Here is a 16,914-nt window from a genome sequence, read left to right on the forward strand (position 1 = left end):
TTATGTAATACAAGAACAGTCAGAAAATTTGTTCTGTAAACAGATTGTAAATATTTGGCGGTCTGTGAATTATAAAGTCTCTTTTCATCCAAGCATGAAAACAATAAACAAAAGAGCTAACTGTGCTCCAAAACCTTCATTTACAAAAATAATCAGAAGCAAATTTTGGCCTATTGCTATTCTTCAAGAGTGTAATCAGACATTTTTGGGGAAATGGCTGTGGGGCCAAAACATAAAGAGATGCTGAACACACACACATACACACACTATGATGGGACTATGTCAAAGGAACTCAAGAGCCAGCTGCTGCTGCTGCTGCTGCTAAGTCGCTTCAGTCGTTTCCGACTCTGTGCGACCCCATAGACAGCAGCCCACCAGGCTCCCCTGTCCCTGGGATTCTCCAGGCAAGAACCTGGAGTGGCAGGCAACCTGCCAGGCACTGGCACCTGCCACCTGGAGTGGGTTGCCCACTGGAGTGGGTTGCCACTTCCTTCTCCAATGCATGAAAGTGAAAAGTGAAAGTGAAGTCACTCAGTCCAAATGGCCAGAGCTAGTACAATTTAGCAACAAAATAAAGTGTTATTGGATTACACCTCAAAATATAAAATAAACACTGATGAATTGTATTGATGTAAAAATACCAAATACATAAATAAACAAATGGTGAATGAATAACAAATTCCTCCTGCAGAATTCTAAAGATATATGTGGATATTCCAGTCTTAATGAGGAGGAGACTAGCTCCCCACTACTTTGTGTGAACTATACTGTGACCTTCCGTTCCTTCATGTTCTTCTGAAACAGAAACTGAAAAAAAGATAGTAGCTAAAGAGGATTTTTAGCAATTTCTGTATTTAATAGTCCTTTTTTGCTTTTTAGAATGTAAGTATTGAGTCATTTAATCCTTGCTTCAAAAATAAAATTATTGAAAATAAATAATTGCCTGTAAAAATTATATCTACTTTTAGTTGTTTCAAATAAAAATCAATTGCTGCTACTGTTAAATCTGCATATATGCTTTACTCTAATGTTAAATTTCTGCATTCATTTTTGGTGCCCTTAAAATCACTGGTTAAAAAAGATAAAATCATATTAAAATTTATAGGTCATTGCCTTATAACATTTTGTTTTATGCTGTGATTTACTAATGGGATCATAAACAGTATTATAAAATATTCTAAGCATGATTTATTTGCATATTATTAAAAGATATGTTGATAATACAGATTATCTTTATCCCCCAATGCTTTTTATTGTATTATAAACAGAAGGAACAACATTCACACACTATTTCCAGTTTTCATTTCAGTTTTACTATTTGAAACTTTTATTTTGGAATAAATTGTATGTTTATAGCTATATTAATGTTTTTCTATATAAGGCAATCAGAAATGATGGAATTTTAACACAATGTCATGATATACATTTGGATTTATGTAATGACCTTTTGAATGTTATGCTGTCATTGTTGAAGTATTTTAGCTTTAATTTAATAATCTGGGATTATCTCTTCCAATTTAAGTCTAGTGAATAATAAGCATAATTGGAAGATTCATTTGTTAATGAAATGTCTTCATAGCATCAGATTATTTTTGTATTAATATCTTAATTAATTTTTAGTATTTTCCTAATATCTAATTTTTAACTTAAAATTCCAAATAAATTTCTTCCAGAAATACTTTCACAACTGCTAAATCACAATTGAAACAATTTTAGTATTCAAACAACATGTGCACACTCATAATATTAAAATATATTAAAGCAAAATTTTAATATTCCTTACCAAAAAAAGAGCATGATATACATTGTTGTTCAGTAGTTCAGTCGTGTACAACTCTTTTCGACCCCACGGAGTTCAGCACACCAGGTTTTCTTGTCCTTTACCATCTCCCAAAGTTTACTCAAACTCATGTGCACTGAGTCAGTGATGCTATCCAACCAGCAGTCTTTCCCAGCATCAGGGTCTTTTCAAATGAGTCAGCTCTTTGCATCACGTTACCAAAGTACTGGAGCTTCTGCTCAGCATCAGTCCTTTCAATGAATATTCAGGATTAATTTCCTTTAGGATTGACTGGTTTGGTCTCCTTGCAGTCCAAGAGACATTCAAGAGTCTTCTTCAACATCATATTTCAAAAGCATCAATTCTTCAGCACTCAGTCATCTTTATGATCTGACTCTTACATCCATATATGACTACTGGAAAAAACATAGTTTGATTAGAAGGACCTTTGCTGTTAAAGTCATGTCTCTACTTTTTAATATGCTGTCTAGGTTGGTCATAGCTTTTCTTCCAAGGAGCAAGCATCTTTTAGTTTCATGGCTGCAGTCACCATTTGCAGTGATTTCAGAGCCCAAGAAAAGAAAGTCTGTCACTGTTTCCATTGTTTCCCATCTTTTGCTATGAAGTGATGGGACCAGATGCCATGATCTTAGTCTTTCTAATGTTAAGTTTTAAGGCAGACTTTTCTGTCTCTTCTTTCACCTTCATAAAAAGGCTGTTTAGTTCCTCTTTGCTTTCTGTCATAAGGGTGTTGTCATCTGCATAGATGAGGTTATTGGTATTTCTCCCAGCAATCTTGATTCCAACTTGAGCTTCATCCAGCCTAGCATTTCACATAATGTACTTGCATTTAAGTTAAATAAGCAGGGTGATGATATACAGCCTTGACATACACCTTTCCCAATTTTGAACCAGGCTGTTGTTCCATGTCCAGTTGTGACTGTTGTTCCTTGACATGTATACAGGTTTCTCAATAGCCTTCCAGGCTCTTCTGTCCATGGGATTCTCCAGGCAACAATACTGGAGTGGGTTTTCATGTCCTTCTCCAACAGGTTTCTCAGAAGTCAAACAAGTCTCATATGCCCATCTATTTAAGAATTTTCCACAGTTTGTTGTGATCCACACAGTCAAAGGCTTTAGTGTAGTCAATAAAGCAAAAGGAGATGTATTCGTGAAATTCTCTTGCTTTTTTCCTAGGATCTATTTACTTATGCAGATATATTTATTTTATATGCTACTTTCCACCAAAATGTTTATACACTCTAATGATCAGTATTGCTGTATTTATTTCCAAATTTATACCTTTCCATGAGATTATGGCCTTGACCAAGAATTTGTAACTAGTAGACTGTAAAAAATATGTTAATTTGAATTCACATATAATGTAAAGCATGATCATGGTCAAATAGTGTTACTGAATTTTTAAATGGACTTCTATTCTTGTTGACTTTGAAAGTGCAAATCCAGTCATAATAATGGAAGTCCATTTAAAAATTGAAAGCTGCTGTCAACAAACACAAGGCAAATGAGCTAATTCAATCACTTAGCTCAAATAAACAGCCATAAATAGTATTTGAAAAATCTATTTAAGGGTCTGGAACCTTAAAAGCCTCTAAGGTTACAACGCCACTGCCATAAGACTGAGGTCTATAGGTTATAGCTTACTGTTACTGATAAATAATAACTGATATTATATTTCATAAGCCCTATGTTTATTAAAATGTAACCTCAAATTTTTAGGATTAAATTCCTTTTGCAACAGAAAACCATCATTGAATTTAGTGCACTGCTATAAAAAAAGATGTAGTAAACAATCTGAAAAAATCTACTAATTCTCAGTTCAGTTCAGTTGCTCAGTCGTGACTGACTATTTGCGACCCCATGAATTGCAGCATGCCAGGTCTCCCTGTCCATCACCAACTCCCAGAGTTCACTCAAACTCTCGTCCATCGAGTCCGTGATGCCATCCCGCCATCTCATCCTCTGTCACGTCCCCTTCTCCTCCTGCCCCCAATCCCTCCCAGCATCAGAGTCTTTTCCAATGAGTCAACTCTTCACATGAGGTGGCCAAAGTACTGGAGTTTCAGCTTCAGCATCATTCCTTCCAAAGAAATCCCAGGGCTGATCTCCTTTAGGATGGACTGGTTGGATATCCTTGCAGTCCAAGGGACTCTCGAGAGTCTTCTCCAACACCACAGTTCAAAATCATCAATTCTTTAGCACTCAGCTTTCTTCACAGTCCAACTCTCACATCCATACATGACTATTGGAAAAACCATAGCCTTGACTAGACGGACCTTTGTTGGCAAAGTAATGTCTCTGCTTTTGAATACGCTATCTAGTTTGGTCATAACTTTCCTTCCAAGGAGTAAGCGTCTTTTGATTTCATGGCTGCAGTCACCATCTACAGTGATTCTGGAGCCCACAAAAATAAAGTCTGACACTGTTTCCCCATCTATTTCCCATGAAGTGATGGGACCGGATGCCATGATCTTTGTTTTCTGAATGGCGAGCTTTAAGCCAACTTTTTCACTCTCCTCTTTCACTTTCATCAAGAGGCTTTTCGGTTCCTCTTCACTTTCTGCCATAAGGGTGGTGTCATCTGCATATCTGAGACTATTCATATTTCTCCCAGCAATCTTGATTCCAGCTTGTGTTTCTTCCAGCCCAGCGTTTCTCATGATGTAGTCTGCATATAAGTTAAATAAGCAGGGTGACAATATACAGCTTTGACATCCTCCTTTTCCTATTTGGAACCATTATGTAGTTCCATGTCCAGTTCTAACTGTTGCTTCCTGACCTGCATATAGGTTTCTCAAGAGCGAGGTCAGGTGGTCTGGTATTCCCATCTCTTTCAGAATTTTCCACAGTTTATTGTGATCCACACAGTCAAAGGTTTTGGTATAGTCAATAAAGCAGAAATAGATGTTTTTCTGGAAGTCTCTTGCTTTTTTGATGATGTAGCAGATGTTGGCAATTTGATCTCTGGTTCCTCTGCCTTTTCTACAACCAGCTTGAATATCTGAAATGTCATGGTTCACGAATTGCTGAAGCCTGGATTGGAGAATTTTGACCATTACTTTACTAGTGTGTGAAATGCGTGCAATTGTGTGGTAGTTTGAGCATTCTTTGGCATTGCCTTTCTTTGGGATTGGAATGAAAACTGACCTTTTGTAGTCCTGTGTCCACTGCTGAGTTTTCCAAATTTGCTGGCATATTGAGTGCAGCCCTTTCACATCATCATCTTTCAGGATTTGAAATAGCTCAACTGGATTCCATTACCCCCACTAGCTTTGTTCATAGTGATGCTTTCTAAGGCCCTTTTGACTTCACATTCCAGGATGTCTGGCTCTAGGTGGGTGAGCACACCATCGTGATTATCTGGGTCATGAAGATCTTTTTTGTACAGTTTTTCTGTGTATTCTTGCCACCTCTTCTTAATATCTTCTGCTTCTGTTAGGTCCATATCATTTTGGTTCTTTATCAAGCCCATCTTTGCATGAAATATTCCCTTGGCATCTCTAATTTTCTTGAAGAGATCTCTATTCTTCTGCATTCTGTTATTTTCCTCTATTTGTTTGCATTGATCACTGAGGAAGGCTTTCTTATCTCTTCTTGCTATTCTTTGGAACTCTACACTCAGATGCTTATAGCTTTCCTTTTCTCCTTTGCTTTTCGCTTCTCTTCTTTTCACAGCTATTTGTAATGACTCCCTAGACAGCCATTTTGCTCTTTTGCATTTCTTTTCCATGGGGACGGTCTTGATCCCTGTCTCCTGTACAGTGTCACGAACCTCCATCCATAGTTCATCAGGAACTCTATCTATCAGATCTAGGCCCTTAAATCTATTTCTCACTTCCACTGTATAATCATAAGGGATTTGATTTAAGTCATACCTGAATGTCTAGTGGTTTTCCCTACTTTCTTCAATTTAAGTCTGAATTTGACAATAAGGAGTTCATGATCTGAGTCACAGTCAGCTCCCGGTCTTGTTTTTGCTGACTGTATAGATCTTGGCTGCAAAGAATATAATCAATCTGATTTTGGTGTTGATCATCTGGTGATGTCCATGTGTAGCATTTTCTCTTGTGTTTTTGGAAGAGGGTGTTTGCTATGACCAGTGCGTTCTCTTGACAAAACTCTATTAGCCTTTGCCCTTCTTCATTCCGTATTCCAAGGCCAAATTTGCCTGTTACTCCAGGTGTTTCTTGACTTCCTACTTTTGCATTCCAATCCCCTATAATTAAAAGGGCATATGTTAGTTCCAAAAGGTCTTGTAGGTCTTCATAGAACCGTTCAACTTCAGCTTCTTCAGCATTACTGGTTGGGGCATAGACTTGGATTACTCTGATATTGAATGGTTTGCCTTGAAAACGAACAGAGACCATTCTGTCATTTTTGAGATTACATCCAAGTACTGCATTTCGGACTCTTTTGTTGACCACGATGGCTACTCCAGTTCTTCTAAGGGATTCCTGCCCACAGTAGTAGATACAATGGTCATCTAAGTTAAATTCAGCCATTCCAGTCCATTTTAGTTCGCTGATTCCTAGAATGTCAATGCTCACTCTTGCCATCTCCTGTTTGACCACTTCCAATTTGTCTTGAATTATGGACCTAACATTCCAGGTTCCTATGCAATATTGCTCTTTACAGCATCGGACTTTACTTCTATTACCAGTCACATCCACAACTGGGTATTGTTTCTGCTTTGGCTCCATCACTTTATTCTTTCTGGAGTTATTTCTCCACTGATCTCCAGTAGCATATTGGGCACCTACTGACCTGGGGAGTTCCTCTTTCAGTATCCTATCATTTTGCCTTTTCATACTGTTCATGGGTTCTCAAGGCAAGAATACTGAAGTGGTTTGTCATTCCCTTCTCTGGTTGCTAAACATTGGGTTCTACTGAAACTAAGCTTGGCAGTTGCACTCTTAATCTTCTTATATTATCTATTTAGGAATAGAACTTCTCCAATATTACCTGAAAAGACACAGTAGAAGCTACGGGATTAGAGATCATATTGAGGCAGTTTAAATAATATTTCTCACATTTCAATACAATTGAAAAAAGAAACTCAAGGAGAACAGAAAATACCTCTAATTTTTATAAGATTAAGTAGAATTAGATTTTGAAGGACATGCTTAACAGAAAGAGTACCATTTGTGTGCATATTGATCAAAGATAAACTGAGAAAAAATATCACAAATTTTAAGAGTTTGAGCAAAAATCATTTAGAACCTGGTACCAGAAGTGATTAGGGGCACTCCACCTATAGGAGCTTGGGGAGAGACTTTTATGGAGAATAGATGAAAGCAGAGTAAGGAAATTATTGACTGGTTATGACTTACAGCCGAATTGGCTTTTATGATCAGTTATCCTTCTGTTTCAATTTTGTAATCTTGAGACATCTACGGGCTTAGATTTTGCTTGGCTTACTTAGACCCTCATGGCATTAGAGCCACCTCACTGTAATGGTCTTCTTGCCTAATTAATTTGAAAAAGTTTCTGAGCTCCTAAAAAGCAAAATAATTGTTTTACACCATGTCCAGGTGAAGCTGGTGATAAAGAACCTGTCTGCTGCTGATGTAAGAGACTTAAGAGACAAAAGAGAAACAGATTCAGTCCCTGGGTTGGGCATGACAACACACTCCAGTATTCTTGCCTGGAAAATCCCATGGACAGAGGAGTCTGGTGGGCTACAGGCCATGGGGTCACAAAGAGTCAGATATGAATGAAGCAACTCAGCAGGCACACATACAAAATTAGGTCAGAATATATTTTCTAAACAAGGCTCTAGACCAATTGAGTATCAAAATAAAGTTAATAATATATTTTTGACATAGTTGCTAAAATATGATTATAGAGTTATATTGTTTACCAACAAGACTTACTGGTAATTCAGTTAGTAATGATGTCACACCTTGGTTATGTAAACAAACAAAAAATAAAAATTAAGCATAATATTTTAGATGCCTACAGAGATGTGTGTATGATATGATACAATATCTTATATTTTTAAAAAGTAATACAGCAAAGGGAAAAAATAAAGACAAAGCAACTAAAAAGGAAAAAAAAATGTAGTTAGGAGCAGAGTCAGCAGAAACTTGATCTAAAATACAATGTTTTCTCTTTTTTACCCACACTCTGGCAAGGCCTAAAGAAAATCCGTGTTCATTTATCTTCAAGATATGGTACCAAGTTGAATCATTTTATGATGTTTATTTAAAATCTGAATATAATTAAGTTACCTTTGCACCATGAATTCTTGATATTTTCACATTTAAGCATCTAAAGATATTTCAAGAGCACACTTACTCACATATTATATCTTTATCTTTTGTTTTTCTATGTCTTCACTCCCTTTTTTGTCATAGTTCCTCTGAAACTTATATGGACCTCTTTAGGTCAATACTTATTTAATCATGTTTTCTTTTGGCCATAGTTTCCCTTTCCATCCAAATTTTGAAATTAGGGAGTGATACTTTGCTGGGACCTTCATTTTCTTTGTGTTTAGAGGTTTTCTTTGGTGTGCTAACACTTACTTAGTCCTTTTATGTTTTTTTCTAACAGTTAATAACAAAAAAGATACTGTGGCTGGGTATAGAAAACATTATTTTAAAAATATGATTACCATGATAGTCCTGACATTAGGTCTGTTCTGCAGAATCAGTCTCTTAGATGGCTAACTGACCCAGTGCTTTGTCTGGACTAATTCCTCCATTTCTCTCTATATACATATATATCATACATATATTGATACATATGTTTATGTGTATATATAATGTAATACTTTTCATTTTCACTTCATTTCATATTTATTTTTTCCATTTTAATAATATTTTTCATTGCATTTTCTATTATTCTGTAAATTTTCATTATGCTGGCTTATTCTTTGGCTGCATTGAAAATTTTCCAGTATTTTTCTACCCTGTAGCTTTTCAGTCTAGCTTATGAATGATTGATGCATAATGATTATAGTAATGTCATTCACTTAAATCTTATTTAAATCTAATTCACTCATTTTTTCCCCTCTTCCTAGTTTTGCTTAAATTTATTAGAAATAGCCACGAATAAACATGGAGAGTTTCTATAAATTTTGATGAACAGTGAGAATGTCCACTCAAACTATGTCTATTATAAGCAACAACTTGTTCTAGGCAGAATGAAAAAGCTAATACAAGAAACAAATTGAGCATTTGGGGAGCCTTAGTGATCAGGTTTAAACAGTCCTGGTCAAGCCACTCACTAGACATGTGACTTCAGTTAAATTCCTTATCCTATCAGAACATCAGTTTACTTATCTGTCAGATAACAATATTTATCTCAGATTGTGTTTGTGCTATTAAAGTTTCATAAGACTACAAAATCTGTGGTGGATTCATTTTGATATTTGGCAAAACTAATACAATTATGTGAAGTTTAAAAATTAAATAAAATTTAAAAAAATAAAGCACTTAGAAAAATGACTCCAAATGCATATTAATATTTAAAAAATGTTATTTCTTAACAAATATTATTTGACAAATAAAGACACCAAAAATATAGAGGACAGGGCACTCAAATCCAGTATTAACTCTGCCCTTTCAAGCAGTCAGTTAATCATATTTGAGAAACATCACTGTTCTGGCCTCCAGATCTGCTGTTTATTAAGAGGAAGGAAAGAAGCACACTTCTTGGTATTCCTACTTTCCCTGACTTCAGCTTTTGTTTTCACAAACCTAGGGGTTTCAGTAGCCTTAGAGAAAGTGAAAGTGAAGTCGCTCAGTCGTGTCTGACTCTTTGCGACCCCATGGACTGTAGGCTTCCAGGCTCCTCTGTCCATGGGATTTTCCAGGCAATAGTACTGGAGTGGATTTCCATTTCCTTCTCCAGGAGATCTTCCCAACTCAGGGATTGAAGCTGGGTCTCCCGCATTGTAGACAGATTCTTTACCATTTGAACCACCAGGGAAGTCCCTTTTACAGTAGCCTAAGTGTTCATCAGTTCAAAGGTCCATATTGTTCAGTTCAGTTCAATCACTCAGTCATGTCTGACTCTTTGCGACCCCATAAACCACAGCACGCTAGGCCTCCCTGTCAATCACCAACTCCTGGAGGCCACCCAGACCCATGTACATTGAGTTGGTGATGCCATCCAACCATCTCATCTTCTGTCGTCCCCTTCTCCTCCCGCCCTCAATCTTTCCCAGCATCAGGGTCTTTTCCAATGAATCAGTTCTTCACATCAAGTGTAGTTTCAGCTTCAACACAAGTCCTTCCAATGAGCATCCAAGATTGATCTCCCTTAGGATGGGCTGGCTGGATCTCCTTGCAGTCCAAGGGACTCTCAAAAGTCTTCTCCAACACCACAGTTCAAAAGCATTAATTCTTATGTGCTCAGATTTCTTTATAGTCCAACTCTCACATCCATACATGACTACTGGAAAAACCATGGCCTTGACTAGACAGACCTTTGTTGATAAATTAATGTCTCTGCTTTTGAATATGCTGTCTAGGTTGGTCATAACTTTCCTTCCATGGAGTAAGCCTCTTTTAATTTCATAGCTGCAGCCAGAATCTACAGTTATTTTGGAGCCCAGAAAAATAAAGTCTGACACTGTTTCCATTGTTTCCCCATCTATTTGCCATGAAGTGATGGGACCGGATGCCATGATCTTGGTTTTCTGAAAGTTGAGCTTTAAGCCAACTTTGTCACTCTCCTCTTTCACTCTCATCAAGAGGCTCTTTAGTTCCTCTTCACTTTCTCTCATAAGGGTGGTATCATCTGCATATCTGAGGTTATTGATATTTCTCCTGGCAATCTTGATTCCAGCTTGTGCTTCCTCCAGCCCAGCATTTCTCATGATGTACTCTGCATGTAAGTTAAATAAGTAGGGTGGCAATATACAGCCTCGACATACTCCTTTTCCTATTTAGCAATAATAAGAGAATCTAAGCATGTGTAGACTGAAGGCAAAGTGAGACAAACTGCAGGACACAGGAAGATTCCAAACAGACCGTGTGCACCTTTGCCCAAAGGGTTGATGGATAACATATACATTAGTTTGAGAACTGGCTCTGTCCTCTGCTACATGTGTATTCATGAGCAAGTTAGTTCTCTTTAATCTTCAGTGATAATAATTATCCTACCTGATAAGACTGCAATATAGATAAAAATAAACAATATTTGTTATGAGACTGAGAGTAAAAAGTAAAAGTTTTATAAGTGATAGTTACTATGACAATGATGACAACAGAATGTTGCCAGTTTCATATTTCTAGTATAATTTATTAGGATGGTGATATTTATATAAAAATATCCTCAGTTTTACCATCGACCACAAATTATAAATGTGGGGAAAGTAATCTGTTATAGCCAGTGGTCCACCAGTTTGCAGCCTGCTTCTTAATTGATGTTGATGGCCTTTTAACTCAAATAGAAAGCTATGTTATTCACTTAGAATTAAAAAAGTTTATTAGTAACTTAGCAAACGAAAACTACACCAATCACTTAGGAAACACAATGAAAATAACTCTACCTCCTTTGAAAGAATAGCAAAATCAAGTTAATTTTTTTCACATGATGTACATATTTATTCAAACATATTTGTTCAAGTCTAATATCATAGGTTAAGTATACCTGTCATTAATAGCTGCCCTAGGTTATTCCAGAGATGCTCTCAGGTCTTAATAATTCAGTCACATTTTTCTACAAATTTTCCAAGATTGTGTTACCCTAGTTGACCCAACTGTTATGAAAGAAACCTAATACTGCTTGGTAAGTATTCTTATTATATGAAATTAAGGACCTTATTTATTTTATAAATTGTTCTACATATTACTTTTTCTCATCTAAATAATTAAATAAGGTTTCTTCATATTGGTGATGTTCCAGTGCCTGAATATTCTTTAAATATACTCTGCATTATTATCATATATGATAAATTTCATCTAGTCAAGTATATGATATAGAAAACTCATATTGAAACATCTTTCCCTCATTAAAATAATTCAACTAGAATAATAATAATGCTAAATTAAAGTATACTCAGATTTGACTCTGTTTATAGTCTGTGTTTTCACTAATTGCATCCATGAACGATCATCTGTTTGGGGCACCTACAATAAATTTTACTTTCCTATGTTGAAATTGTTAGCACTAAAGCATTACAGCAGACATTTACTATAATAATAAGGTCAGTGTACTGTAGCAAAAAATGCCAGAGTAAGATAATTCCTTTCAATGTAGCAACATTGAAAGGAATAACGGATTTACATGGCAAATGAAAGTGTGTATGACAGTATCACAGAGAGGTTGAAAATGGAGAGATTTTCATTATGATCATATTGGATTAGTATCTTTGTGTGTATGTGTGTTTGTGCAAATCATTATGCCCATATATCGACTATGGTATTTTTTAATCTGGCACAGAATAGGTTCTCAATAAATCTATGCATCTATGTATCTATATAAATAATTTGAATAATTATTTAATAATTTAAAATCATAACTATATTCACGGCAGTTATGATAAAAATAGATTTCTTTTATCTCAATTTACTTAAAATTTTCTTTAACACTAATCAATCAGTACATATACAAGTTTATATGAGGGAGGCATCACTGTGGTTAGTGATTAAAAAGAAAAAAAAATTAGAGAAGCAAAAGGTTTAAACTTATCTGTGGTGTAGTGTGCAAGAAAATAAATGGTCATATTTTTAAGAGGTGACAATTGTCTCAATGAAATCAAATAGGTGGAAAGATTCTAGACTATGTTTTTAAAGAGAGTTAACAAATCAGTGTTTCTTTAGTGTGAAAGCAGTGAAAGATGTAAGACAGGCTCAAACAGTTTTGAAGAGTCATTAATCCACATTAAAGAGCTGAGACATTATTCCACCTACAATGAAATATCATTAGGGGGAAGGAAATGGTGACGTGAAAGCAATGTTCAAGCTAGTTGCCACATGCCAAATGCATTAAAGAGGTAAAAACTCCCAATGTGCCTCTAGTAAGCAAATTATTATAGAAATGGTAGGTGAAAGATAAAAGTCTGACTGTGGGGCTTAGACATATTTGTGTGTATGTTTTTCTGTGTGTGTCTGTGTGTGTATTTTTCTGTTTATGAATGCTCTAGTAATTCACCAAATTATAATATTTCCTATTGCCAATTCCATGAATTTGTGGCTTATGTGAGGGAAAAAAAGGGGTCCCACCCTAAATAGGTGATGGATATAGCTGATCTATGAAACAGTTTAGCAACATGCACAAGGGCACCATTTTTTCCTGTTGTAGTGGTATAATTTTTAATTTAAGGGTGAGGGAAGGAGGGGTAAATTGGAAGATTAATGTTGACATGTGTATACTACTATATATAAAATAGATAATTAATAAGGACCTAATACAACACTGTAAATCAACTATATGCCAATAAAAAGTAAAGAAGTAGATAAATAAAAAATTTAAACTGGCCTGCTTTCACATCTATGTGATGGGAATTACTTGCAGAGGGACAACAAGCAATACATCTTCATAATTACACATCCCCAGTCATAATGGACATGGGTTTTGTAAACACAGGTCTTGGTTTGAATACAAGTCATCCTACCAGAGCTAGAGAAAGTTATTCAACCTTGCTAAGATATGCTTCTTCATCACTGCTCCTTGTGGTGATAAAGTAATTATAGTAATGATATATATGTCTGTTTTGAAGAATGCCTAGACTATGGTAAATATACAGTTAAGAAGAAAGAATAATTGCTAGTAAAGTTGGAAAGCTCAAATCCATAGCCAGAAGTGACTAATGAATTAGTCAGGCTGTTTATGCAGGTTCCACAGAGGAATTCATAATCATGAACACCTTATTGGAAAAGTTTTTCCAAGTAAGGAAAGTCAAATGTATGGGAGCATGAATACTATGATCATACGGAAAGAATTAAAAGTAGTTTAGTACAGTTAGAGCTTAAAAAATCTAAAAAGTGATAGACCTGTAGAAAGTAAATCATAGTGAAGATCATATACCACATAAGGAAGTTGTATTTTATTATGTGTCTACTGAGAAATTATTAACTGCAGACAAGAGAAGTGATACACTTTAGTTCAGTTCAGTCACTCAGTCTTGTCCAACTCTTTGTGACCCCGTGAACTGCAGCACGCCAGGCCTCCCTGTCAATCACCAACTCCCGGAGTCCACCCAAACCCATGTCCATTGAGTTGGTGATGCCATCCAACCATCTCATCCTCTGCCATTCCCTTCTTCTCTTGCCCTCAAACTTTCTCAGCCTCAGCGTCTTTTCCAATTAGTAAGTTCTTTGCATTAGCGGGCCAAAGTATTGGAATTTCAGATTTAGCATCAGTGCTTCCAGTGAATATTCAGGACTGATTTTCCTTTAGGATGGACTGGTTGGGTCTCCTTGCAGTCCAAGGGACACTCAAGAATCTTCTCCAACACCAGAGTTCAAAAGCACCAGTTCTTTGATGCTCAGATTTCTTTATAGTCCAACTCTCACAGCCATATGTGACTACTGGAAAAACCATTGCTTTGACTACACGTACCTTTGTTGGCAAAGCAACAGCTCTGCTTTTTAATAAGCTGTCTAGATTGGTCATACATTTTCTTCCAAGGAGCAAGCTTCTTTTAATTTCATAGCTGCAGTCACCATCTGCAGTGATTTTGGAGGCCAAAAAAATAAAGTCTGTCACTGTTTACCCATTTATTTCCCATGAAGGGATGGGACAGGATGGCATGATCTTAGTTTGCTGAATGTTGAGTTTTAAGCCAACTTTATCACTCTCCTTTTTCACATTCATCAAGAGGCTCTTTAGTTCTTTGCTTTCTGCCATAAAGGTGGTGTCATCTGCATATCTGAGGTTATTATATTTCTCCCAGCAATCTTGATTTCAGCTTGTGCTTCATCCAGCCTGTATTTCGCATGATGTATTCTGCATATAAGTTAAATAAGCAGGTGATAATGTACAACCTTGCTGCATTCCTTTCCCGATTAGGAATCAGTCTGTAGTTCCATGTCCAGTTCTAACTGTTGCTTCTTGACTTGCATACAGATTTCTCAGGAGCCAGGTGAGGTGGTCTGGTATTCCCATATTTTTAAGAATTATCAACAGTTTGTTGTGATCCACACAATCAAAGGCTTTGACGTAGTTAGTAAAGCACAAGTAGATGTTTTTCTAGAACTCTCTTGCTTTTTTGATTATCCAGTGGATGTTGGCAATTTGATCTCTGGTTCCTCTGCCTTTACTAAATCCAGCTTGAACATCTGGAATTTCATGTTCACATACTGTTGAAGCAAGCTTGAGGATTTTGAGCATTACTTTGCTAACATGTGAGATGGATGCAATTGTGTAGTAGTTTGAACATTCTTTGGCATTGTCTTTCTTTGGCATTGGAGTGAAAACTGACTTTTTCCAGTCCTGTGGCCACAGCTGAGTTTTCCAAATTTGCTGGTATTTTGAGTGCAGAACTTTCACAGCATCATCTTTTAGGATTTGAAATAGCTCAACTGGTATTCCATCTCCTCCACTAGCTTTGTTCGTAGTGATACTTCCTAAGGCCCACTTGATTTTGCATTCTAGGATGTCTGGCTCTAGGTGAGTGATCACACCATCATGACTATCTGGGTCATGAAGATGTTTTTCTTATAGTTCTTCTGTGTATTCTGTGTCTACTGAGAAATAATTAAGTGTAGAGGAAAGAAGTGACACCCTTAGAAGATTATTATTGAAAACTATATAAGAAAAGGTGAAAAATAAAAATATATATATACATAATAAACATATTTAAGGAATTAGGAACCATGATATTTAGGAGTCCCTTAGATATGTAATCCAGGGAACATATTATATTCTATTTCTTCCTCAACCTCTCAACAATATTTGTTATAGTTCACTGTCCTTTCTTTTAGGAAAGCTCAAATTTCTAGACTTCTAAGATGCTATACTCTTCTAAATTTTCTCCTTCTTTATACAGTGTTTTGTGTTCATTTTCGTTGTTGTTTACACTTATTTTTACTCTTAAATACCGGAATTTCAAGATTGGTTTCAAACTTCTTTTTTCCTCAACTTACTTTTCTTTGTATATTAAATAAATCATTTCCATGTCATTAATAGTTAACAGATAATTCACAAAAAGGAAACTCAGGTTGCTAACAACTTTATTAAAGTTCTCATGGTCAAAAAAAATCTGTCAATAAAAATGAAAATAATGACATACCAATTCACACTCATTAGTATAAAAATAAATGGATAAAAATTTTGGCAGTGTTAAATATTAGTAAAGATAAAAAGAACTTTGATACACTATTGATGGGTGTAAATCAGTTCAATCAATGGATGTAAGTTTCATGAAGTTGGAGATAATTTTCTTTCTTATTTGCAGTTATATGCCTAGAACCATGACAAGTCCCTAGCCCATAGTAAGTGTTCAATATGTATTTGTTGAATATTTTAAAGTGTGAGCAATTTGGAAAGATCTAGTAAAATTAAAGTTACCCGTTTCTTACCTAGCAATCCAAATTCTATGTAAATTCCTGAAAGAATTCCATAATCTTATGATCAAGGAGATAGGGACTATTATATTCATTATAATGTTGTTATAAATTGCAAGAAGTGAGAGTAAAATGTGCAAAAAAGTAATAAATATTTGATTTTAGAAGATAACCACTTCTGGTTAAAGATAAAGTAAATTGGGATGGAGAGGAAATACTTAAATATTTTAAATTGTATCTAAGTTATTTTAATCCAATAAATATAATCCAAAGAAGTATGACAAAATAGATGTAAGTAACAATGAGAGATAAGAAAGCCTTCCTCAGTGATCAATGCAAAGAAATACAGGAAAACAATAGAATGGGAAAGACTAGAGGCCTCTTCAAGAAAATTTGAGATATCAAGGGAACATTTCATGCAAAGATGGGCACAATAAAGGACAGAAATGGTATGGACCTAACAGAAGCAGAAGATATTAAGAAGAGGTGGCAAGAATACACAGAAGAACTGTATAAAAACATCTTCATGACCCAGATAATCATGATGGTGTGATCACTCACCTAGAACCAGACATCCTGGAATGTGAAGTCAAGTGGGCCTTAGGAAGCATCACTACAAACAAAGCTAGTGGAGGTGATGGAATTTCAGCTAAG

Source organism: Bos indicus x Bos taurus, chromosome 6 (genome assembly GCF_003369695.1).
Source record: "Bos indicus x Bos taurus breed Angus x Brahman F1 hybrid chromosome 6, Bos_hybrid_MaternalHap_v2.0, whole genome shotgun sequence".
NCBI lineage: Eukaryota > Metazoa > Chordata > Mammalia > Artiodactyla > Bovidae > Bos > Bos indicus x Bos taurus.